This window comes from Diceros bicornis, chromosome X, assembly GCF_020826845.1.
Source record: "Diceros bicornis minor isolate mBicDic1 chromosome X, mDicBic1.mat.cur, whole genome shotgun sequence".
Lineage (NCBI taxonomy): Eukaryota > Metazoa > Chordata > Mammalia > Perissodactyla > Rhinocerotidae > Diceros > Diceros bicornis.
In genome coordinates this window covers 138,633,741-138,659,424 of record NC_080781.1, presented here as the reverse complement: position 1 = coordinate 138,659,424, position 25,684 = coordinate 138,633,741, and the positions used below count along the sequence as shown (strand labels likewise).

Here is a 25,684-nt window from a genome sequence, read left to right as displayed (position 1 = left end):
TTTGTGACCTTGCACAAGTTGCTTGGATTCTTCATTTCCTCATCTGTAAAATGAGGTTGTAAAACAAGGTTTGGGAGGTTGTTGCGAAGATGGAGTGACAGTGTATGTAAAACTTTGTGCCTGGCCCAAATAGGTGCATAATGAATGGTAGCATTATAATTTTTACCTCAGTTTCAGAAATTGCCAATCTTTAAAGAGGAGGCATATGATAAAATATACTAAGAGGTAAAAGCCTGCTTAAAACAGTACACTGTTCTTTTTTGATGTCGAAGTGCTTTAGAGTGATCAAAAACATCAGTTATTACTTTTCTAGGTCTGTGGTTGTTGACGATACAGGAGATTGAACTGAATCCATGCTGACCTTTAGACATACTGGGAAGGTTTTCCTTTTTGAATCTGATATCAGCCCTTTTAGCTGTAATTTGTTTGTCTTATAAAGGCAAGATTTTTAAAACAATTGGCTATTTGAGCTTACAAGCCTTTTAGAATCAGATATGTGCAAAATTATTGCAGTTACCGGAATCTTGGCATTCATGACATAAATCATTGCCTATTCAAAATTATAGAGATGTAATCTAAGGCCAAAAGGAAGAATCTTTTTTTTATTGAGGTGAAGTTAAAATAACATAAAATTCACCATTTTACAGTGAACCATTCAGTGGCAGTTAGTACATCCAAATGTTGTACAACCATCACTTCTACCTACTTCCAAAATATTTTCATCACCATGAAAAACAAAACAAAACTAAACACCATTAAGCTGTCACACCCATTTAGCAGTAGCTACCATTAAGCAGTCACAACCCATTCCTCCCTACCCCCAACCCCTGGCAAGCACCAATCAGCTTTCTGACAACTATGGATTTACCTATTTTGGATGTTTCATATAATGGAATCATGTGATATATGACCTTTTGTGTCTGGCTTCTGTCACTTGGCATAATTTTTTATTCCTTGTGTGTTTCTTAAGTTTTCTGGTCTGGTGGAGGTAACAAAAAAAAAAAAAACAAATCAACCCACCACATCAAGCCTGGTAAACTACACATAACTCAGATATCTTGGAATAAACCTGGATCTGATAATAGGATAGAATTTGTGATAGGGTGGGCTATGTTCTTCATGGGGAAAAAGAGAGCACATAAATGTCTGAAAGGCTAGTGAAGCGAAATGTAATGGGAATTAGTAATTGTTCCCCACATTCCATTCACTCTCTATTTTTAGATGCCAAATTTTGCATGTACACATTAGCTTCCAGCTAAGGATAATAACTCAGTTTTCTAATAGTTCAGTGAAACCAGGTGACTAACTTTCAGCAATTGAATGTAAATGATAATGACATGGATTATTTCTGGGTCAGCATAATGTTTTTGAGGTTTTTTCCATGTTGTCACATGTACTGGTACTTCATTCCTTTTAGTGGCTGCCTAATATTTCAAAGTTTTGATTAGGCCACATTTTGTTTATCTATTCATCCATTGTTATGTTGTTTCCACCTTTTGGCTATTGTGAATAGTGCTGCTATGAACTTTGTGTTCAAGTGTTTGTTTGAGTACCTGTTTTAAATTCTTTTGGCTCTATACCCAGGAGTGGAATTGCTGGGTCTGTTGACCCTTAAAAATAAAACAAGTCGGTTATGTTACCAGCAAAAATGGGTTTATTTGGGAACAGCAAAGAACTGCAATTTGGGACATGCGATCTACGGTGAACCACAGGCAAGTCCAGAGAACAAAGGAGAGGACCATTGTTTTATAGAGGAGAAGGGAGAGTTGGGAGGGGCTATTATAAACAAAGAGTCCATTGAAGGAAAACTGGGAGTTGAAGTGTAGTGACTTTTCATTGGCTGAGTTGTAACAGTCTCTCTTGACTGGGCTGTTGCCAGGCAAGGAGAAAATCTTCCTTCCTCACGCTGGAGTAGCAAAGCAGGCTTCTTCCTATTGGGTCTGCAATTGATATTGAGTGGTATGGTGTGACAGTGCCCCCTTCTGGCCTCCTGGCTCCATTTTAAATGAGGTTTCTGTTTATTAATTTTCACATCTTCTCCTTCTGATCAAGATCTTTCTCTGAAAGCATTGCTGATCAAGAGTCAGGTTTTTCCAGATTCAGTGGCCTTTTGTCCCTCAATGCTTGGGAGGACCTTTCCTGGGCATCATGTCCCACGTTGGAGAGAAATTGTACAGATTGGAAACCTATTGAGGTCGCATTCAAGTAACAATGAGGGGTAGGATAGAGAACTCTCAGGCATTTCCCATCTATATTCCATATTTATCAAGATCATAAGCACTGGAGATCGTCTTCTTATTGGGTACATTGTTTTTACAAAGATTTGGCAGGCAACAAGTATAGAATCAAAATTAATATGACAGTTCCAAACTGTATGATGGTTCTAAACCAGAACCCTAGGCCTGAAGGTAGCCAACTGAACAAACATTTATTGGCACTTATTCCAACTTAGGGGAGAAAAGATCTCCCTACGGAGGCAAACTTGAGTCATGTATGCCTCCTAGAAGTCCCCACTTAAAGCAGCCATGAAAGCAAAATAGAACAGTGAATACAGCAAGAGCACACTCAAACTGAAAGAATTAACCAAGCACATTTGGGAAGATACAGTGCAGGAATAAACATGAAGCAATAGCTGATAAACTTTTTGCAAAAATAGCAAAACCTCAAAGGCATTTTAAAATAGTATTATTATCAAAGAGAACTGTTTGGAATCAAATATGTTATCCATAATACAGCCTGTCAGGTTGCAAATCCAGAGACTATGAATTTGGATTAGAATCCAGTCAGTTAATAGTCCAGACAGAAGAAAAATTTATGTGAATTCTGAACTTTCTAACCCTTCAGAAAGGGCAAGTGAAAAGATTAATTTGTCACAAGATCATGATGAGGCTGTTTCCAAAAGGCCATAATCAAAAGAACAGGGTTCCCCCTTTTGCAAGGGATTGGGAAATGTGGATAAGAGTATTGCCTGTCCAAGAAAGAGAGGGAGAAAACAAGGTAAGAAGCAACAGCAAGTAAAAAGTATACAGGCCTGGTCCAGTCATCTTGGGAAAGCTGTCTGGCTCAGACGTTGGCTGCTTCTCTTCCTAGTCAATTTGATTTGGAGGTCTACAGGACCAGATGTCAGGTGGAGCCTTCTTTAGCTGTGAGATGTGTACCCAAGGTTTAAGTCCCTGAAATTTGGCTGCCATCTGGGTAGTGTGAAAAACCTGGTATAGTCCCTTCCAAGAAGGGACTCAAGGGGACTCCAAGAAGATTCAAGGGCAGTAAGAAAATTGGAAAACATTAGTTTGGAGAGTCATAGCCAGACATTTAAGGAAACTAGAACATTTTAGGATCCAGTCCAGCTTATTAAATAATTAATAGAACTAGAATTTAATATCTACAATGGTGCAAACATAATTTCTCTCTCCATGATTACCCCCCATTTATCAAGGATAATCATAGTGAATATCTAAGTCTATGTATATCTTTCTCGAATATAACATTCCAGTCAAAGCCTTGGTAATAAAGCCAATATTTCCAATTGTGTCCTGTTATATGGAAAATAGATTCTCATTGAATTTATGTAAACGCATACACAGTCATGAAAAGAATACTTAAGAGTTTCCAAATTCTGGAGGGATCAGGTAGAGAGAAAAGATAAATGTTTTAACCTTTGTTGTAAAGATACATTTTCTCAAAGGACAGGAGAAAAGGGAGTCCTTTAAATCTGGTTCAGTGTGGTGACCTGCATTTTAGAGTATTTGTCAGGATCTTTTCCATGAATTTCTCTGAAGATAAAACATATTTGTAAAAGCACCAGAGTATAACAATGACTGTGTGTAAATGACAAAACTCTTAAAAATAGCAATGGTTAAAAATATGATTGACAGGTATATTTGGTCATTTCTGTGCAAAGATAAAAGGTTACACCACTGTTGGATATTTATCCAAAGAACTTGAAAACACCAATGCGTAAAGATACATGCACCCCTGTGTTCACTGCAGCATTAGTCACAATAGCCAAGACGTGGAAGCAACCTAAGTGCCCATCAAGGGACAAATGGATAAAGAAGATGTGGTATATATACACAATGGAATACTACTCAGCCATAAGAAACGATGAAATCCAGGCATTTGTGACAACATGGATGGACATTGAGGGTATTATGCAAAGTGAAATAAGTCAGAGGGAGAAGGTCAAATACCGTATGATTTCCTTCATTAAGTAGTAGATAATAACAACAATAAACAAACACATAGAGACAGAAAAAAAAAAGATAAAAGGTTACATACCTGTAAAGAGCCTTAACTATTCTTAGTAGAAAAGACTCAGCTTTTAACATAAAGCACAGGAAATAATTTTGATAAAACACAAAAAGATAAGAAAGAAAACCTTTCAGGCCGGCCCCGTGGCTTAGCGGTTAAGTGCGCGCGCTCCGCTGCTGGCGGCTGGGGTTCGGATCCCGGGCGCGCACCGATGCATCGCTTCTCCGGCCATGCTGAGGCCGTGTCCCACATACAGCAACTAGAAGGATATGCAGCTATGACATACAACTATCTACTGGGGCTTTGGGGGGAAAATAAATAAATAAATAAAATCTTTAAAAAAAAAAAAAAAGAAAGAAAACCTTTCTAACTTTTGTCAGGATCAAGTAAACTTTGTCCTCTTAGCTCATGAATGAAAATTGTTTCAGTTTTACATTGTACACTATTGATATTAAAGCTTATTTTAAAACGTTTATAGCAATGTTATTTAATCTTATCCAGCTTGATCAAATATAAAATTTTTTCCAAAGATTTCTGTTTCACAAACCTTTCACAACTTTCTGTTTCCGCAACAAAGCTGTATCTCTGCACCTCCATACCTCATATCATTTTTTAACCAAAAAAACCCCATCCTCCTTTCTTAGCATACAGGGATGTTTCTCTTATTATTTTCCCATAGCTTTAATCACATATATTAACTAGAATTCTTAACCCTTAGAAATCTTGATTCCTAGTGAAAACTAGGAATTAAGCAATTGTGGACTGGCAAATTTATAAATACATTTCACAACTTTTAGAAGCATATACCCCTTTAAATAATGCAATCTTTCAATGTGACACAGGACACGGTTACTAACAGACCAAAATTTATCTTTAGTTTCTTTGTAAAGAAAGCCAAAAGTGGATAAACTTATCTGGAAATGGTTTAGACATTCAATGAGTTCCCATTGTTTAATTTAACCTAGCAAAACTGTAAGGTTTCAGGTTACCTAAAAAGATTTGGGGAATCTATTTAAAAGGTTCACCTAGAAGCTTAATCCTATTTACATCCACTTTATTTGTTTTCAATAATTATGTTTAGATTTCTTATGAAAATTTCATAATATTAAGTTATTCTTCTGGCTGACAAATTTTGTAACAGAGATAACACGAACTTATTTGACTAATAAACCCAGGCAGAAGGAAAGATGTATGTCTGCATTACATTCAGCATTGATAACTCTAAAGACATGCCTGTTTTAACTAGACCAACAACCTTAAACTAGCTTTTACTTACTAAAATTAATCCTAGAACATGTAAACTTGAAAAGCATTTGGGTTAGTGTCCATTATATTATAATTCATATAAGCACTTATTTATTTTTAAGCCAATTAAATAGAGGTCTTTTACAAATCAATTTTCGGAATACCATTCACAGGCAGAAGAATATCACATCTCTATAACATACATACATGGATATACATAACATACAGACAGGCACAGACAGAGATCTCATAGCTTTCATTTAAAAAACTTTGGCCACGTCTCAGGTACAAAACTCAAAAGAATAGTTGGGTCCAAATTGTACTTTTGGCAGATGGATTAAGTTAATGTAAGGTTACCTGTTCAGATGGCCAAAGTCTTTTACTAAAGATTTTCATTTGCATTCTGTAAGGATCCTTTTAGAGCTGTTTTTGGAGTCATTTTGTCTTTTAGAAACTTCTGCATGCCGATCAAAGAGTGCATCTTATCGTCTCCCAAGAGGCTTGGAATCCTCTCTTTTAAGGGTGCCCCCTGAGGTGGGCTTATTTAAAACAAAACTTCCCCAGAATGGCCATTACAGTTCCAAATTATCCAAAAGTTCACCCATTTCCAGAAAGGCACAAGACCCTGGTCCATAAGCCAAGTGAAACCTATCTTGCCTTTGGATTCCCAAAAATGTCTTAACTGTGAGGGGCCCTGTTTTCCAACAGCTGTTCCAAAACACGGGGAATCACATGTTTCCCCCCTTTTGAACAGGAGGTGTGACTAACCAAGAAGCTTCAAGAGACAGACAGAAACAGAAAGCAAGTTTTCTCCCAGGAGTTTTGGAGTATATTTGTCTATTATCAAAAGTTATTGCTATTTAATTGCTATTTAATTTTTTCCTTCTAGTTATTTATTTGTTCCAGTTAACCTAGAAATAATAATTTGAGGTTTACCATTTGTATTAAAGGGGCAGGTTTTAACACATTTGTGGGAGGAGAAAGCAGAGAGAGGTTTGGAGAGAAAGAGAAATTTTGTGAGAACATTAGAATGGGGAAACTGAGGGTATAGAGGTGGTGGGGGCTGTGCAAAAGGGAAGGAGGAAGATGGCACTGGAGGCAGGGCCTGAGCACAAGATGGCTGCCACACACCCAGAGACAAAGAAGATGGGAGAGGGGAAAGAGAGGCCTCAGAAGCCATTTTGTCTTTCTTCAATTGTTTGTTTACCTCAGTTAATTTAAAAATTGTATTTTTCAGAGAGGCAATATTAGACTCCTGATACCATTTGAAAGCATCAAAGTACCAATCAATTCCCTCATTAAGTAGTAGATAACAACAAGAACAAACAAACACATAGAGACAGAGATTGGATTGGTGGTTACCAGAGGGGAAGGGGGGAGGGAGGAGGGCAAAAGGGATAATTCAGCACAAGTGTGTGGTGATGGGTTGTAGTTAGTATTTGGGTGGCGAACATGATGTAATCTATGCAGAAATAGAAGTATAATGATGTACACCTGAAATTTATATAATGTTATAAACCAATGTTACTGCAATAAACAACAACCAAAAAAAGAAATCAACCTAAAAAAAAAGTACCAATCAAAATAGGCGTCCCATTCAGTTTTGACAATTTTAGAGCCATGGCTGTCCAATTCAGTTTTAAGAAAAGCAAGTTTAGGGAGTTCAAAAGTTCTCCATTACAGCCATCTGTGTTCTAAATTACTTTTGGTTAAGTTGGTCCATTTAGTTAGAAATGCGCATGAGGAGGGATCATGGTTTTTAAACAAAACCAGCTGGGGGCCTTGAAGAGAGGATGCCCTCAGAGCATTTAGATGACTGGTATCCCATTTCTCAGAGTTTTGTTTTGTTTTTTTGTTTTGTTTTTAGAGCACAGGAAAAAATTCTTAAATAGCACAGTTCCAATAGGGACAGCCTGGTTCCAAAGGAATCAGAGCAAAGGCTAGCACACAGTCCCAAGAGGAACAGCCCAGTTCCAAAAGGAATCAGACCAAAGGCTAGCACAGTTCCAGTAGGAAGAGCCTGATTTCAAAGGACTCAGGCCAAAGTGCCAAAGAAGTACTCACAGAAAGGACAAAGCCTTTAACAGAAAGGACAAAGCCTTCAAAAAAAAAAACCCAGATCCTGATTAAAGCGTAGAGAGCTTCAAAATGCAAAGAGAGCAGAACTTGAGTCCAGGAGAAAACTTACCCTCAAACTCCAGGGTCGACGAGATTGCAGTGAGCTCAATGGACTCTGTGGGTACCAACACTTGTTGGCTCACCAGCCTCAGAGCTATCAGGGGTGAGGGGGTCTTCTCTAGATCCCACATCTGACACCAAGTAATGTCAGCTTTAAAAATAAAACAGCCAGTTATGTTACCAGAAAAAAATGGGTTTATTCGGGAACAGCAAAGAATTGCAATTTGGGACATGCAATCTACGGTGAACTACAGGCAAGTCTGGAGGACAAAGGAGAGGAACGTTCTTCTATAGAGGAAAAGATGTGTTGGGAGGGGCTGTAATAAACAAAGAGTCCATTGGAGGAATCTGAGAGTTCAAAGTGTAGTGGCTTTTCGTTGGCTGAGTTGTGACAGTCTCTCATTGGCTGGGCTGTTGCTGAGCAAGGAGAAAATCTTCCTTCCTCCTGCTGGGGTAGCAAAGCAGGCTTCTTCCTGTTGGGTCTGCAATTGATGTTGAGTGGTATGGTGTGACAGCACCCCCTTCTGTCCTCCCAACTCTATTTTAAATGAGGATTCTGTCTATTAATTTTCACAGGTCATATTGCAATTCTATGTTTCAATTACTGAGGAATCACCACACTGTATTCCACAGTGGCTGTACCATTTTATATTTCCACCAGGAATCTAAGAGGGTTCCAATTTCTCCACATCCTTACAACACTTGTTATTTTCCGTGGATTTTTTGTTTGTTTGTTTGTTTGTTTGTTTTGGATTATACACATCCTAGTGGGTGAGAAGTTGCATCTGACAGTGGTTTTGATTAGCATTTCCCTAGTCACTATCAATGCTGAGCATCTTTTCACGTGCTTGTTGGTTACTTCTGTATCTTCTTTGTAGAGCTATCTATTGAAGTCCTTTTGCTCATTTTATAGTTAGATTGTTTGTCTCTTAGTTGTTGAGTTGTAAGAGATTTTTATATACTCTGAATACTAGAGTCTTGTCAGATCTATGATTTTCAAATATTTACTTCCCATTCTGAGGATTGTCTTTTCACTTTCTTGGTAATTTCCTTTGAGGCACAAAAGTTTTTAATTTTGATGAAGTACAATTTATGTTTCTTTTTTGCTCATGATTTTGAAGTCATGTCTAAGAATCCATTAGTAAATCCAAGGTCATGGAGGCTTATCCCTATGTTTTCTTCTACTAGTTTTATGTTGTTAGCTTCTATATGTAGGTCAGTGGTCCATGTTGAATTTTTTTTATTGATGTCATAATAGTTTATAACATTGTGAGATTCCAGTGTACATTATTATTTTCAGTCACCATATAAATGCACCCCTTCACCCCTTGTGCCCAACCCCTAACTCCCTTTCCCCTGGTCACCACCAAACTATTCTCTCTGTCTGTGTTTTAGTTTATATTCTACATATGAGTGAAGTCATACAGTGTTTGTCTTTCTCTGTCTGGCTTATTTCACCTAACATAATACCCTCCAGGTCCATCCATCTTGTTGCAAATGGGACGATTTTGTCATTTTCATGGCTGAGTAGTATTCCATTGTGTGTGTGTATATATATATATATATATACACTGCATCTTCTTGATCCAATCATCTGTTGCTGGAGACTTGGGTTGTTTCCACTTCTTGGCTATAGGGAATAATGTTGCAATGAACATAGGGGTGCGTAAGCCTCTTTGGATTGTTGACTTCAAGTTCTTTGGATAAATACCCAGAAGTGGGATAGCTGGATCATAAGGTAATTCTATTTTTAATTTTTTGAGAAATCTCCATACTGTTTTACGTAGAGGCTGCACCAGTTTGCATTCCCACCAGCAGTGAATGAGGGTTCCCTTTACTCCACATCCTCTCCAAAATTTGTTATTTTTTGTCTTGGTGATTATAGTCATTCTAACGGGTGTAAGGTGATATCTTAGTGTAGTTTTGATTTGCATTTCCCTGATGATTAGTGATGTTGACCATTTTTTCATATGCCTATTGGCCATCTGTATATCTTCCTTGGAAAAATGTCTGTTCATACCCTCTGCCCATTTTTTGATGTGGTTATTTGTTTTTTTGTTGTTGTAAGAAGATCAGTGGATTCAATCGGAGACGTAAAAAGGAACTTTCCAACCCAAATGAATGGACTGAGTGCACACTTTATTATATACAGAAGGGTAAAGGCGAAAATTAGCAAATAGATATGGAGAATACAGGAAGTAGCTATATACAAAGAAACATCAGACCAGGTACTTATAACATCCAAATTAGTCAATAAAAAGAGGAAACAACATCAGATTGATCAAAACAGGGAAACATCAGATGGATCGAGAGAGAAACGTCAGACAGTGTACTTACAACATCCGCACCCTTACACCAGGGAGATTCCCTTTAACTGACACGGCTAGGCGGGAGTACCGATCGAAAGAGGTCCTGGGCAAGGCGTCCCCCCCACAGGCGACACTCTCACCAGGCCTCAGTTTTCAGCAGCTTATATAGTATGAGTAATCTTCAGAGTAAGCATTTGGTGTTCTCATGCACAAATGGTTATCAGTTGTGTACGTGCATTGAGCTCCTTGGTTATCATCCTAGCGTGGCACAGATGGCCAGTCCATCCTGGGCTATGACGCCCAAAGAGTCTCACAACTCTCTCTGTGGGAGAAGGGCCAGTTCCCACCACACAGAAAGCCACTTTATATTTCTTTGTGTGCTGGTGGCTGTAGGTTCATGGACGGGCCAAACATGGCTGTACTCATGTCAAGACAATTGTTCAGTTGTGTGAGTTCTTTATATATTATGGAGATTAACCCCTTGTCAGATATATGATTTGCAAATATCTTCTCCCAGTTGGTGGGTTGTCTTTTCATTTTTATCCTGGTTTCCTTTGCCTTGCAGAAGCTCTTTAGTCTGACTTTTTTCTTTTGTTTCCCTTGTCTGAGCAGACATGGAATTCAAAAAGATCCCTCTAAGACCAATGTCAAAGAGTGTTCTGCTTATATTTTCTTCTAGGAGCTTTACAGTTTCAGATCTTACCTTCAAGTCTTTGATCCATTTTGAGTTAATGTTTGTGTATGGCAAAAGATAATGGTCTATGTTCATTATTTTGCATGTGGCTGTCCAGTTTTTCCAGCACCATTTATTGAAGAGAATTTCCTTTCTCCATTCTATGTTGTTAGCTCCTTTGTCGAATATTAGCTATCCATATGTGTGTGGTTTTATTTCCGGATTTTCAATTCTATTCCATTGATCTATGTGTCTGTTTTCGTACTAGTACCACGTACTGTTTTGATTACTGTAATTTTGTGGTATATTTTGAAGTCAGGGATTGTGATGCCTACAGCTTTGTTCTTTTTTCTCAGGATTGCTTTAGCTGTTCAGGGTGTTTTGTTGCCCCATATGAATTTTAGGATTCTTTGTTCTATTTCTGTGAAGAATGTCATTGGGATTCTGACTGGGATTTCATTGAATCTGTAGATTGCTTTAGGTAGTATGGACATTTTAACTATGTTTATTCTTCCAATCCAAGTGCATGGAGTATCTTTCCATTTCTTTATGTCATCCTCAATTTCTTTCAATAATGTCTTATAGTTTTCATTGTATAGGTCCTTCACCTCCTTGGTTAAAATTATTCCTAGATATTTTATTATTTTTGCTGCGATTGTAAATGGGATTGTCTTCTTGAGTTCTCTTTCTGTTAACTCGTTATTAGAGTATAGAAATGCAACTGATTTTTGTAAGTTGATTTTGTACCCTGCAACTTTGATGTACTTGTTGATTATTTCTAATTGTTTTCCGATGGATTCTTTAGGGTTTTCTATATATAAAATCATGACGTCTGCAAACAATGAGAGTTTCACTTTTTTTGGGGGGGAGGAAGATTAGCCCTGAGCTAACATTCAATGCCAATCCTCCTCTTTTTGCTGAGGAAGATTGGCCCTGGGCTAACATCCATGCTAATCTTCCTCTATTTTATATGGGACGCCACCACAGAATGGCTTCACAAGCAGCACATCAGTGCGCACCCAAGATCCAAACCCGCAACCCCCAGGCTGCCGAAGCAGAGCGCACGCACTTAACCACTACACCACCGGGCCGGCCCCAAGAGTTTCACTTCCTCATTGCCTATTTGGACTCCACTTATTTCTTTTTCTTGCCTAATTGCTCTGGCCAAAACCTCCAGTACTATGTTGAATAAGAGTGGTGAGAGTGGGCACCCTTGTCTTCTTCCTGTTCTCAGAGGGATGGCTGTCAGTTTTTCCCCATTGAGAATGATGTTGGCTCTGGGTTTGTCATATATGGCCTTTATTATGTTGAGGTACTTTCCTTCTATACCCATTTTGTTGAGAATTTTTATCATAAGTGGATGTCAGATCTTTTCAAATTCTTTCTCTGCATGTACTGAGATGATCATGTGGTTTTTATTCCTCATTTTGTTACTGTGGTGTATCACATTGATTGATTTGCACATGTTGAACTATCCCTATGTCCCTGGCATAAATCCCACTTGATCATGATGCATGATCTTTTTAATGTATTTGATTTGCCAATATCTTGTTGAGGATTTTTGCATCTATGTTCATCAGTGATATTGGCCTGTAATTTTCCTTGTTTGTATTGTCCTTAGTCTTCTTTGGTATCAGAGTGATTTTGGCCTCATAGAATGTGTTAGGAAGTGTTCCATCTTCCTCTATTTTTTGGAATAGTTTGAGAAGGATAGGTATTAAATGTTCTTTGAACGTTTGGTAAAATTCTCCAGAGAAGCCATCTGGTCCTGGACTTTCATTTTTGGGGAGGTTTTTGATTACTGTTTCAATCTCTTTTCTTGTGATTGGTCTATTCAAATTCTCTATTTCTTCTTGATTCAGTTTTGGGAGGTTGTATGAGTCTAAGAATTTATCCATTCTTCTAGATTGTCTAATTTATTGGCATATAGTTTTTCATAGTATTCTCTTATAATCCTTTGTATTTCTGTGCTATCCATTGTGATTTCTCCTCTTTCATTTCTAATTTTGTTTATTTGAGCCTTCTCTCTCTTGTTCTTAGTGATTCTGGCTAAGCGTTTGTCAATTTTTTTTATCTTCTCAAAAAACCAGCTCTTAGTTTCATTGATCCTTTCTACTGTTTTTTTGGCTTCAATTTCATTTATTTCTGCTCTAATTTTTATTATTTCCCTCCTTCTGCTGACTTTGGGCTTTGTTTGTTCTTCTTTTTCTAATTCTGTTAGGTGTAGTTTAAGATTGCTTATTTAAGATTTTTCTTGTTTGTTAAGGTGGGCCTGTATTGCTATGAATTTCCCTCTCAGGACCACTTTTGCTGCATCCCGTATGAGTTGGTATGGTGTATTTTCATTTTCATGTGTCACCAGATATTCTTTGATTTCTCCTTTAATTTCTTCAATGATCCATTGGTTGTTCAGCAGCATGTTGTTTAGTCTCCACATCTTTGTCACGTTCCCAGCTTTTTTCTTGTAGTTGATTTCTAGTTTCATAGCATTATGATCAGAAAGGATGCTTATTATGATTTCAATCTTCTTAAATTTATAGAGGTTTTCCATGTTTCCCAACATATGGTCTATCCTTGAAAATGTTCCACGCATGCTTGAGAAGAATGCATAATCTGCTGTTCTTGGATGGAGTGCTCTATATATATCTATTAAGTCCATCTGGTCTAGTTTTTTCTTTAAGTCCACTCTTTCCTTATTCACTTTCTGTCTGGATGATCTATCCATTGATGAAAGTGGGGTGTTAAGGTCTCCTACTATTATTGTGTTGTTGTTGATATCTCCTTTTAGGTTTGTTAATAGTTGCTTTATGTACTTTGGTGCTCCTGTGTTGGGTGCATATGTATTTGTAAGTGGTATGTCTTCTTGGTGGGGTGTCCCTTTTATCATTATATATTGCCCCTCTTTGTCTCTCATTACCTTTTTTATCTTGAAGTCTACTTTGTCTGATATAAGTATGGCAACACCTGCTTTCTTTTGTTTGCCATTAGCTTGGAGTATTGTCTTCCATCCCTTTACTCTGAGCCTGTGTTTGTCTTTAGAGCTGAGATGTGTTTCCTGGAGGGAGCAAATTGTTGGGTCTTGTTTTTTAATCCATCCAGCCACTCTGTGTCTTTTGATTGGGCAATTCAACCATTTACGTTTAGAGTGATTATTGATATATGCAGGTTTAATGCTGCCATTTTATTGCTTGTTTTTCAGTTGTTATGTATTTCCCTTGTTTCTCGTCTCATGTATTTTGTACTGCTAATTCAGTTTGCTGGCTCTCTATGATGGTTTTCTCAGTTTTCTCTTTATTTATCATTTGTGTCTTTGTTCTGATTTTTTGTTTACTGGTTACCGTGTGGTTTGTATAAAAGTTCTCGTAGATGAGATAGTCTATTCTCTGATAGCCTCTTGTTCCCTTAGTCTAAGCAGGTTTCATCCTTTTCCTCTTCCCCTTCTAAGTTGTTGTTGTCACAACTTATTCTGTTATGTGTTGTGAATCTGTGGTTAAAATGAAGTGATAATATTTATTTTTGATGTTTTCTTTCCCTTTATCTTTAGAGTTATAATTAAGTGTTTGCTGATCTGTTCTGACAGAGAGTTGCAATTTCTGATTTTATCTGCCTATTTATCTTCTTTCTCAAGGCTTTGTAAACTCTTTTTTTTTCAGGTATGAGGGCCTTCTTGGTCAAATCTTGTAGGGGGGCCTTGTGACAATGAACTCCCTCAGCTTTTGTTTATCTGAGAAATTTTTTATTTCTCCATCATATCTGAAGGATATTTTCACTGGATATAGTATTCTTGGCTGAAAGTTTTTGTCTTTCAAAATTTTGAATATAGCATTCCACTCTCTCCTAGCCTGTAAGGTTTCTGCTGAAAAATCTGCTGAAAGCCTGATAGGGGTTCCTTTGTAGATTATTCTCTTCTACCTTGCTGCCCTTAATACTTTTTGTTTGCCATTGACTTTTGCCAGCTTTACTAATATATGCCTTGGAGAAGGTCTTTTTACATTGATATAATTAGGAGTTCTGCTGGCTTCTTTTGTGTGTAATTCCAGCTCCTTCTCCGGTTTGGGAAGTTCTCAGTTATTATTTCTTTGAACAAGCTCTCTGCTCCTTTTTCCCTCTCTTCTCCCTCTGTAATACCTATAATCTTTATGTTGCATTTCCTAATTGAGTTGCATATTTCTCAGAGAATTTATTCATTTCTTTTTAGTCTAAGTTCTCTCTCCTTCTCTATCTGAAGCATTTCTGTGTTCCTATCCTCCAGATTGCTAATTCTATCCTCCATATTGTCAGCTCTGTTGTTTAAGGACTCCAGATTTTTCTTTATCTCATCCATTGTGTTTTTCATCTCTAATAATTCTGTTTGATTTTTCTTTATCAATCTCTTTTGTGAAGAATTCATTCTGTTCAATAATTTGGTTCCAGATTTCATTGAACTGTCTTTCAGAATTCTCTTGTAACTTATTGAATTTTCTTATAATGGATGTCTTGAATTCTCTGTCATTTAGATTGTAGATTTCTGTGCCTTCAGGATTGATTTCTGGGTATTTGTCTTTTTCCTTCTGGTCTGGAGTATTAATATATTTCTTTATACCATTTGATGGAGTGGATTTGTGCCAGCACATAGTGATAGTTTCTGGACACAGGTTCCACCTGCCACCACTTGGGGGGGCAGGAGCTGTGTAATCTGAATCTGCTGCCATGATCCCTGTCAGCTGTGCCTGTCCAAGCCTGGGTCACTCCTTGGGATCACTGCAGCCCTGTGGCCTCTCCCACCAAATGGGAAAGTAGTCACAAGGAGGGCTCAGGGCTGCTGTCACCTACTCCCACAGACCCTCAGGATTGTGCTCCCCACTTTGGGGTTGCAGCAGTACTATGAGCTTTCACAGCATCTGGGGGCATGTTCAGTTTCTGCTGCCCTCTGCTCCTAGGTCACACTAGCTATTGTGCTTGGTGGGTGGGACCTCCCCTCTCAGACTGAGCCAAAACCACTCCCTAGGACCCTGGTGCGATTGTGGATTCTCCCACTGGATGAGAGAGTGATCACACAAGAGCTCAGGTCTACTGCCACATGCTCCCACAGATCCACAGAGTTGTGCTCCCTGCTTCAGGGCTGCAGTGGTACCATGGGCATTCATAGCAGCCAGGAGCTTGTTCACCCAGACTTGGAGCTCAGCCACCCTCTGCTCCTAGGCTGCACCACCCATTGTTCTTGGTGAGTGGGACTTCCCCTCCAGGACCAAGCCAAAACCACTCCCTGGGACTGGGTAGGGTTGTGGATTCTCCCACCAGATGAGAGTGTGGTCACACAGGGGTGCAGGGCTACTGCTGCCTGCTCTCGCAGTCCCACCAAGATACACTTCCCCCACTTGGGGCCGCAGCAGTACTATCGGTGTTCATGGCAGCCAGGAGCTTGTTCGCCTGGACTGGGAGCTCAGCCACCCTCTGCTCCTAGGTCGCACCAGCTGTTGTGCTTGGTGGGTGGGACTTTGCCTCCAGGACCAAGCCAAAGCCACTCTCTGGGACCGGGTAGGGTTGTGGATTCTCCCACCACATGAGTGTGGTCACACGGGGGCTCAGGGCTACTGCTGCCTGCTCTCACAGTCCCGTCAATATATGCTTCCCCCTTCGGGGCCACAGCCGTGCTATGGGTGTTCACGGCAGCCAGGAGCCTGTTCGCCCAGACTGGGATCTCAGCCACCCTCTGCTCCTAGGTCTCACCAGCCATTGTGCTTGGTGGGTGGCACCTCCCCTCTAGGACCAACACAAAGCCACTCCCTGGGACTGCAGTGGGATTGTGGATTCTCCCACTAGATGAGAGAATGATCACACGGGGGCTCAGGGCTACTGCCACCTGCTCCCACAGTCCCACCAAGACATGCTTCCCCTCTTCAGGGCTGCAGCAGTACTACAGGCATTCGCAGCAGCTGAGAGCTTGCTCGCCCAGGTGGCAGCTCAGCCGCCCTCTGCTCCTAGGTCGCACCAGCCTTTGTGCTTGGTGGGTGGGGCTTCCCCACTGGATCCAAGCCTGTGCTGCTTTCTGTGGGCCACGTGCCCCTGAGGGCTGTCCCACTAGGTGGGGAAGCGATCACACAGGGGGCTCAGGGCTGCCATCACTGTTTCCACAGTCTCGCTGAGGCATGCTCCTACCCTCAGGGCTGCAGTGGTGCTATGGTCGCTCCAGCCGGGAAAGCAGTCACATGCGTGCACTGGGCTGCCTGGGGTCCAGAGTGTGCTCACCTATCTCCACCACCTCCTTGGGGGGTAGTCCATCCACATTCAGATGTATAGCTGCTTGGGTCTCTCAGGCATCCTGATGTGCTGTGTGGGTATCCTCTGCTGATCAATGAATTATGCTGATGAATGAATTTTAGTTGTAGTTCGAAGGGGGAGAGACACAGGGAGCAGCTCACTCTGCCATGTTGCTGACGTCACTCTCCTAGAACTAGAGTTAATTTTTATATATCATGTAAGGTACAGTTCCACCCTCATTATTTTGCATGTAGATATCCTGTTATCCCAGCACCATTTGTTGAAGAGACTATTCTTTCTCTAAATGGTCCTGGCACTTTTGTTGAAAATCAGTTGGCCTTAAAATTTTGGGTTTATTTTTGGAGTCTCAATCCTATTCCTTTAGTTTATATGTCCTTACTTATGCCAGTACCACATTGGTTTTTTATTACTGTAGCTTTGTAGAAAGTTTTGAAGTTGGGAAGTGTGACTCCTCCAACTTTGTTCTTCTTCTTCAAGATTGCTTTGGTGATTCAGGCTCCCTTTCAATTCTATATGAATTTTAGATTCAGCTTTTCCACTTCAACAACAACGAAAAAAAAAGGCCATTGGAATTTTGACGGGATTACACTGAAGCTGTAGATCACTCTGGGTATTAGAAGACAACAATTTTGTCTTCCAATTCATGAACACAGGATGCCTTTCCATGTATTTAGGTAAGGTTCTTTCAGTAAGGTTTGGTGGTTTCTACTGTACAAGTCTTTCACCTCAGTTAAATTTATTCCCAGGTATTTTCTTCTTTTAGATGCTGTTATAAAGGGAATTGCTTGATTTTCTTTTCTGATAGTTTATTGCTGATGTATAGAAATGCAACTGATTTTATGTGTTGATCTTGTTCTCTGCTACTTTGCTGATTTTATTTAATAGCTCTACTAGCCTTCTTGTGGATTCTTTGGAATTTTCTCTACATAGGATCATGTCATCTGTGAATAGCAATGGTTTTACTTCTTCCTTTCCAAATTGGATGCATTTTATTTCTTTTTCTGGTTTAATTTCTCTGGCTAGATCTTCCAGTACAACGTTGGCTAGAAGTAGTACATCTTAAATGTTCTCACCACACACAAAAAAAAGGTAATTGTGTGAGGTGATGGAGTTGTTGACTAACCTTATTGTGGTAATCATGTTGCAATATATATGTGTATTAAGTCATCACTTTGTATACCTTAAACTTACACAATGTTATATGTCAATTATATCTCAATAAAGCTAGGGAAAAAAGGAGTGGTGAAAGTGGGCATATTGATGTCTTATTCCTGTTCTTAGGGGAAAACCTTTCAGTCTTTTGCCATTGAGTATAATGTCATTTGTGGGATTTTTATAAATGCCCTTTATCATGGTGAGGAAGTTCCCTATATTCCTAGTTTCCTGAGAGCTTTTATCATGAAGTATATTTTCAGGCCATTAACAGTGGTTATGGTGCTTGTGTAAACTTTCACTCTATGGTTTATTCATTTCCGCAGCATTTGAATTATTTTACTTGGAGTAAGATTATTTTGGGAATCAGAAAAAAAGAATCAAGTTGAATGCAACTGAAAGGATGCTGTCCTGATCTGCCTCCTGATCCCAGGCCCTGACCGAGGTCTAGGAGGCCCAGCAGGTGGTGCTTCTGTTCTCTGGCTGCTGGTTCCTCCATCATACGCCTAAGACATTAAAGCTCCCTGCATAGTAGAAAGTGACACAGAACAGGACAGACAGAGACAGTCTGAACCCCAGGGTCAGGCTCTCTTTAGTGACTTTGCTCAATGAGATGCTTCCTTAAGCCACAAGCCATTCTAGACACCGGTCACCCTCTTGCTTCGACACCTTTGTCACAGACAGGACAGGTTTGTCTTTATTTTCTCAATTTCTTCAGAAAGACCTATTTATAGACACATAGATAGGTAAAAATTCAGAAACATACAGTTTCTTCAACACAGCTCAGTCTCTTTCTGCAAACAGTGCTGATTCTCCATCAGGCAATGCTTTGTTCCTCCTCTCTCCATCTCAGGGACTCATGTCTCCGGGTGCTTGCACTGGGGCCTTGCCCATTCCCCATCCTTGCCATTCTGGTGCCCAGTAAGCAGCCCCGTTGTGGTGTTAAATAGGGGCATCATTCAAGGGAAGGCAGAAGAGGGAGAATCTACCTCATCTCTCCTCTCCACCTCAGGGAGACCGCCTCCCCTTTTTCTTGTGCTCGAAGACCCTTGTCATAACTTGAGGGAAGAAAGGGGCACCATAATAGTTTGGAAAACCACCTTTGAGTAGGATGATGCAACGTGATCTTCAACCCACTAAGGCTGATCTGGGTACTTCTGCTGCTGCATGCTCAACTTATTGCAACCCCTAATAGATTATCACCACAGAGGGACCAGCCAGCTACCTGGTGGAAGGTTGATTATACTGGATGCCTTCCCTCAAGCAGAGGGCAGCAAGTTTTTCCCTCTGGATTAGAGACTTTTTCTATATATGTACCTGCCCTCCCCTTACCATGGTTTTGCCAGCAATACCATCCACGGACGTACTAAAGTCTTATTCACCATCACAGTCTCCACACAAAGGTTCTACTGAACTGGCTTTGAGGAATTTCCCTGGCCATTTGGGGCTCCTGGTGCTATTGAGCCAACAAGCCAGAGGGGGTTATTGTGTTGGCTGGAGGGAGGCATCCTGATGACCCAGAGGAGAGACAACTGCTGCTACACATTGAGGTTGGGGAAAGTATGCCCGAGACCCACAGAATTTTAGGGAGCAACTCCTAGAACTGCTATGTAGGAAGGTGAAGTTTAGTGGAGGATGGCAGCAGGTCCTTATGGACAGGACCAGCAAGGGCGCAGCCCCCTCAGGAATGAAGGCTTGGGTCACCCCGTCCTAACCAGCTGGGATGTCAGCTCGGGGCAAAGGGAACAGGGAACGGGTAGTAGATGAAAGAAATGAAAAATACCAACTCTGACCTTACGTCTAACGTAGAAATCAGGACTGCAATGCTCACGTTCATTTTATTCCTTTGTTATTTTACGTATCTTTTCATTCGTATTAGCCAATTTCCTTAGCTCCCCACCTTCTGTCTGCTATGTTATAGTGGTTGTGTTGGTAGAAGTTAACTTTATAATTTAGTCCCTAGCTTATTATTGGTTCTCCACATGACATCAGGAAGGAACTAGAGATGGACGGAACATCACCCTGAGATGGATGGGGCTTTGAGTCTCCCCTGTTGTGGAGAGAGTGAGTGTATTTTTACTTGTTTGGAGGACAGCTGCGTTATGGCAGGCAGGAGAGTGTTGTTGCTATTCTCTGAAAACTTACATAATGGATTAACACATGTAAAGCCCTTGAAAGAGGGCCTGGAACATAGGAAGTGTTAGCTACTATTATGTCTTGGAAGAAAAGTACGTCTGGGTGCCAAGTAGCCAAAGGGAAGGCCTGTGGAGGATTCTGTGGTTTGGCTCCTCACCATCTGTTCCAACTTTCGTCTAGTGAGCCTTCTCCTGCACACGTTGGAGAAATAAAAACTGCATTCCCTTGGCTCCTTTTAGAACTAGCATTCTGGATGTGGTTCATGTTTGGCCAGTTTGTTGCTCTTGCATGTGTTTTGGAAGGCCAAGTGAAGTGGAAGTCTGCTTTTAGCTACTCTTTCTGCAAGTTACAAAAAAGCGGGTTTCCATGTGAGTATTAGCAGAGTGTCTGTGTATGGTGAGAGGCAGGGTGCAAGCCTGTGGTGTGCTGGGGCCACCACCTCAGACTTGCTGGTGTGGCAGCATCTTGGTAGCATCTATTCGTAGGTCGGCATTCAGTGACGTCATGTCGGTAGCTTGAAATCGGCTGTGGTGCGAGTGTGTACACCATGGACATCAGCAACTGCTACAAATCAGGGCTCTTCCCTGCCTCTCGGGAGCCCATTGTTAAAGATTCATCAGCACACCACTGGGTCCAAGGCATCCTTTCTTGTGCCCGGTGCACATCTAGTAGCTGCAGTGTGGCTCTGGAACCAATAGTCACAGAGGAAACTTCCTGATGCCTGGACCATAGCAAGGAAGGTGTGTTCCCAGAACCAACGGTGGGGTCAGCAGCTTCCTGATCCTCCACATTCCTTGTGGCCTGGGTACTGGCTGGTTCCCTTGGCAGGTCAGGTCTGTGATGTTCTGGGTCATTCCCCAAGCTCAGCCTACATTCTATTCTTCCAGCTCTTGAAATGATTTTGTAAGCACCCAGTTCTCTGTGTTAAATTCCCCGTGTAAAACTAGCCAGAGAGGTTTGCAATATCTGCAAATGAACCCTGACCAATGCATGAGGATGCCCTAAGTAATTCTAAGATGCCTGCATCTACCCTTGGAGTGCAAGTCAGGGTGAAGCAGGAAAGAGGTGGAACCTTTAAAGTATTTGCCTGAGGAGCACTTAATGAGAGGACTGTCGAGAGGGGTGTAAGGAGAGGAAAGGGACCAATAAGCAGTGGTGAGCGGGAGCCGGCTCATATGAGCTCCGGAGAGCTGAATGTTAAATTGTCAGAAATTTGGGAGCTGAGTGTTAAACACAGCCAATAGTAAAAAATTATTTTATTTTTTAAATCAGTTTATTGAGGTGTGTTGGATGTGTAAAAAGCTGTCCATATTTAATATATACAACTCGATGAGCTTGGGGATGAGTACACACCCGGGAAACCATCACCACCATCAAAGCCATAGACATATGGGTCATCCACCAAAGTTTCCTCTCGCCCCTCTTTATTATTACTTGTGTGTGTGTGTGTGTGTGTGTGTGTGTGTGTGTGTGGTAAGAGTGCTTAACATAAGATATACCCTCTTAGCACATTTTAAGTATACAATACGCTATTGTTGACTATAGGCACTGTGCTGTATAGTTGATCTCCATAAGTTATCTTGCATAATTATTAAAATTTTGATTATATAAGCTTAAGTAGTATTTTTAAATTGTATTTTTAAAAGGTAAAAAAAACCCATCGCTTTCTAATTATTTTACTACTTGTCACTGTTATCTATGCTTTTGGGGTTATTTTTGTCTATTGGATCTGGATGATGGAAATTCTATACAATGGTGAGGGAGTACACATCTCTTCCCAAGTGTGTGTTCAGTTGACATCACACTGGTGGCTGGAAATCGGCCAGGCTGCAAGCACTGACAGCACGGAAACTGGCAAATCCTGCAAGTCAGGGCTTGGTTTATTGTTTCGTTGATTGCCTAGACTTAAGGAAGTGATGGAGGAAATGTTAATATTGCAGATTAAGTGCACTTAAAATTGTGTGTCGTGTCTGTAGCTGTTCCATTGTGAATAGCATAAAACTTTGAGGAAACGTTTTTCCAGTATTCAAACACTATTATTTGACTCAGAAAAAAAGTTTCTCGTGTCACTGATGAACGTGTGAAGTTCTGACATACGTCTCCGTTGTTTCGGTTTTGCCTTACTCATTAACATGAGTGAAAATATCACCCAACGTTCATGTCAGGGCCACACTCACTCATTCATCACTTGCAACTGCAGACTGGCTACAGATACAAGAGTTTGGCAAAAGTCAACTAAAGACTGTTGAATCTTTAGCAGTTCTAAAAGACTCTGGAGAATCCATGAGGTATAAGGGATTTACAATAAAGAGTATTTTATATTTTGTGATTATTTGTAAATTATGTGCTACACATTCTGTATGTGAGTCAGAATTATAACAGAGTTAGAATTATAGTAAACTTAATATATATGTATATACATACTTTCCACCTTCCCTCCTCCTAGAGAACCAGTTGTCAGTCATTTACCAGCAGGTGCCACAGCTAACAAGGGATGGTCAGGCACCAAGGGAAGCCATCTTCTCTATACCACATCTAGGCCTAAAGGGGCAGGGATAGGGGTCAGTGCTACTGTAGCCTGGTGAGAGCCGAAGGAATGCAGCCACTCCCAGAACCGCAGGGAGGCACAGAGGGTGCATCAGGGACAAATACCCTTGGTTCTCACTCCTCTCCCGCTCTGGTCTCCTGCCAGTGCCTTCTATTGGCTGAGTCCAACTGGCAGCCTGAGCAAAGGAGCCTCCTGAGTGATGCCATCCACCTCGGGGCAGCCTCTGGGGCAGAGAGCAGGGCTGGGGAAGGACAGTGACCAGCACAGCAGGTAGAAGAGTGGCCTGGAAATAGCAGAGAGGCACCTAGACATGGCCCGTGTCACCTCCTGGCCCTGAGGTGTGAGGGGCGTGGCCCGGCACAGGAGAATGAGTAGTCAACACCACTGGTGAGGACAGCAGGAGAAACACTATCCCCCAGGCAGGGAGCACAAGGAGGGGGAAGGAACACACTGAGAGGAAGTTGAGAGGAAGGAGAATAACCATCATCACAGGTCTTGACCTCGATAGCTCCTTTGACTCCAGGAGCTTAAATAGGGCGTTTGGATTTGAATTGCTTTAAAATTTTTAAACAAAATCTTAGTTTACTGTTTCCATCCTGTCTGTCAGCTGGGAGTTCCTGTGAGACCTTGGCTTCTCCTCCTGTCATACCTTCCACAACAACTAACATGGATGCTCAGTCAGGAAAGATGCTGTTTCTGTTTGGTCACATAAATCATTGGCTCCCTGTTAACGATATGCATGTAACATAGATGGGGTAAATGAGGAGCACTCTCCTATGGACTGAATGTTTGAGTCCTCTCCCATCCCACCCCGCCCCCAAATTCATATACCATATTGAAGCCCTGACCCCGAACGGCAAGGTATTTGGAGGTGGGGCCTTTGGGAGGTAGTAGGGTTTAGATGAGGTCACGAGGGTGGAGCCTCCACGGTGGGATCAGTGCCCAGCCATGAAGACATCCATCAATAAGAGCCTCCCAATTTAGGGGAGACCCCTTTTCTTGGAAGTCATATACTTGCCCTGATGTTTTTATTTTACTGTGGCTTTATTTGGGGGAGGGGCTGGAGGGGTTGTTGGGGTGAGGCGGTAGCCCTTATTGCCTGGAGTGGCGTGGTGTGGGAGATGCTGTTGTGGCCTTGGGAGTGGAAAGCTACAATTAATCTCTTGGTGGTGTATCCGTGGGCACGTGGGAGGTTTCACAGCCCATCCTTAAGGGAAGTGAGTATTTTCGGCTGGCCCGAGGGAGCTAGCTGGCTGCTTGTGGGACAGGAGCTCATTAGTACGTTGTTTAGAAATGCTTGTTATTCTTGGAACCTTAAAAGTTTGAGACTGGCAGAGACTTTTTAAGATGATCCAGTTTTCCCCAGCTTGCCAGCCTTACATTGCCATTTATGGATAGGGCCACTGAGACACACAGAGGGATCATAGGGATATTGACAAAATTTCTTTCCCTCAGTGCACACCTCTCCAAGTCCTGACCATGGTGGCCAATGTCCCCTCAAGGCTAAATCAGCCATGGCTTGACCCCATTTCCCCTGTCACATTTGCCCCATCTTTCTGCTCCCCTTCATTTGGACTCACTGTCTTCAATTCCTTTCCTCCTATTCTTTCTTAATCCCACTCCAGTCAGGCTTTTGCACGCACCCTCCCCCCAGCCTCTCTTGTCCAGGTCTCCATGATCCTGTCACCAAGCCCCAGCGAGCGTTTGGGGCCTCATCTCCCTTGACTGTTGGCAGCACCGGACAGAGCCGACCACCCTCTCCTCCCTGACCCCCACCCCCCGGGGGTGGGGGCCTCACTCGTGTTCCAGGACCCACCCAGAACTCTTTAGGTCCCTCCCACCCCTCCTCAGTCTCCGCTGCTGGCTCCCCGGCTTCTCAGCCACCTCTGAGCGTCCCAGGGCCCCAGGGCCCAGTGCTGGGGCCGCTTCTCCCTCTACAACCACTCGGCGGCCCTTGGTGAGCTCAGCAGGGCTCGGGGCTTTCAGGGCCATCTTTATATGCTGAGAACTTCCAAAGCTCTCTCTCCAGACCAGACTCTTTCCAGAACTCCAGACTCCTTGTCCACCTGCTCACTAGATGTCTCCGCTCAGATGGCACCACCGGCCCCTCCAAACCTCCTCCTCGTCTCAGTGCAGCGCCCGGCAACGCCGTTCTTCCGGGTGCTCAGGCTCAATCTCTCGGAGGCTCCCTGACTCCTCTCTCAACCCCGCATCCCGGCCATCCACAAGCCGGGTTGGCTCTACCTCGCAAACAGGTCCCTAATCTGAAGACTTCTCCGTTACACAGCTAGCGCCCTGGTCCCAGGGACCTCCAACTTCCCGGGCTCTGCTGGAGCCTCCTGCCAGCTGCCTAGCTCACCCCTCGCCGCCTGCACCTTGGAAGGTCACCTGTTCAGTGCAGCATTTGGGCAACCTTGGGGAAATTCAGTGTCTGCAACTTCCCACCCACCTTCCCAGGACCTCACACCACATTCCCTGCTGGGCGTGTCCCTCCTCAGCACACCAGTGCCCTTTCTCCCCAGGTAGTCAGCTCCGCGGGGGAAAAGGCTTTCTGCCGGCTTCCTTCCCTGCTCTATCCTCAGTTCCTGGAACAGGGTCGTGCGCAGAACAAATACTTGTCCAAGGAAGCAGCTCGAGGTGGGAGGCCTCCCCACTCCTCCACCCCAGGCCCACCCCCTACCAACCAGACAAGCAGAGGTGGATCAGGAGCCAGCTTTGGAAAATGGCATGTTTTTATTGCTATGTTTGCAGTGGCTTCTTAGCACAGGAAGAATGTCCCCGCTGGCCCCCTGCCCTCACCCAGCCCCACCACTCCAGCGGATGTCAGAGTGTGGTGGAAGCCTTTCTGGGGTCCACTCGGCTGCCTGGGGATTGGACGTGACACAGACGTGGGTTTAGTCAAGCTGCTACATGGAAGACTTGAGACGTGGA

At 42.1% G+C, this 25,684-nt stretch overlaps 1 pseudogene; it reads right to left on the bottom strand.

Annotated features, from left to right (window-relative positions):
- Positions 1 to 24,745, bottom strand: part of LOC131400417 (uncharacterized) — a 56,962-nt pseudogene extending 32,217 nt beyond the window's left edge.
- Between the last annotated feature and the right edge of the window lie 939 nt (positions 24,746 to 25,684).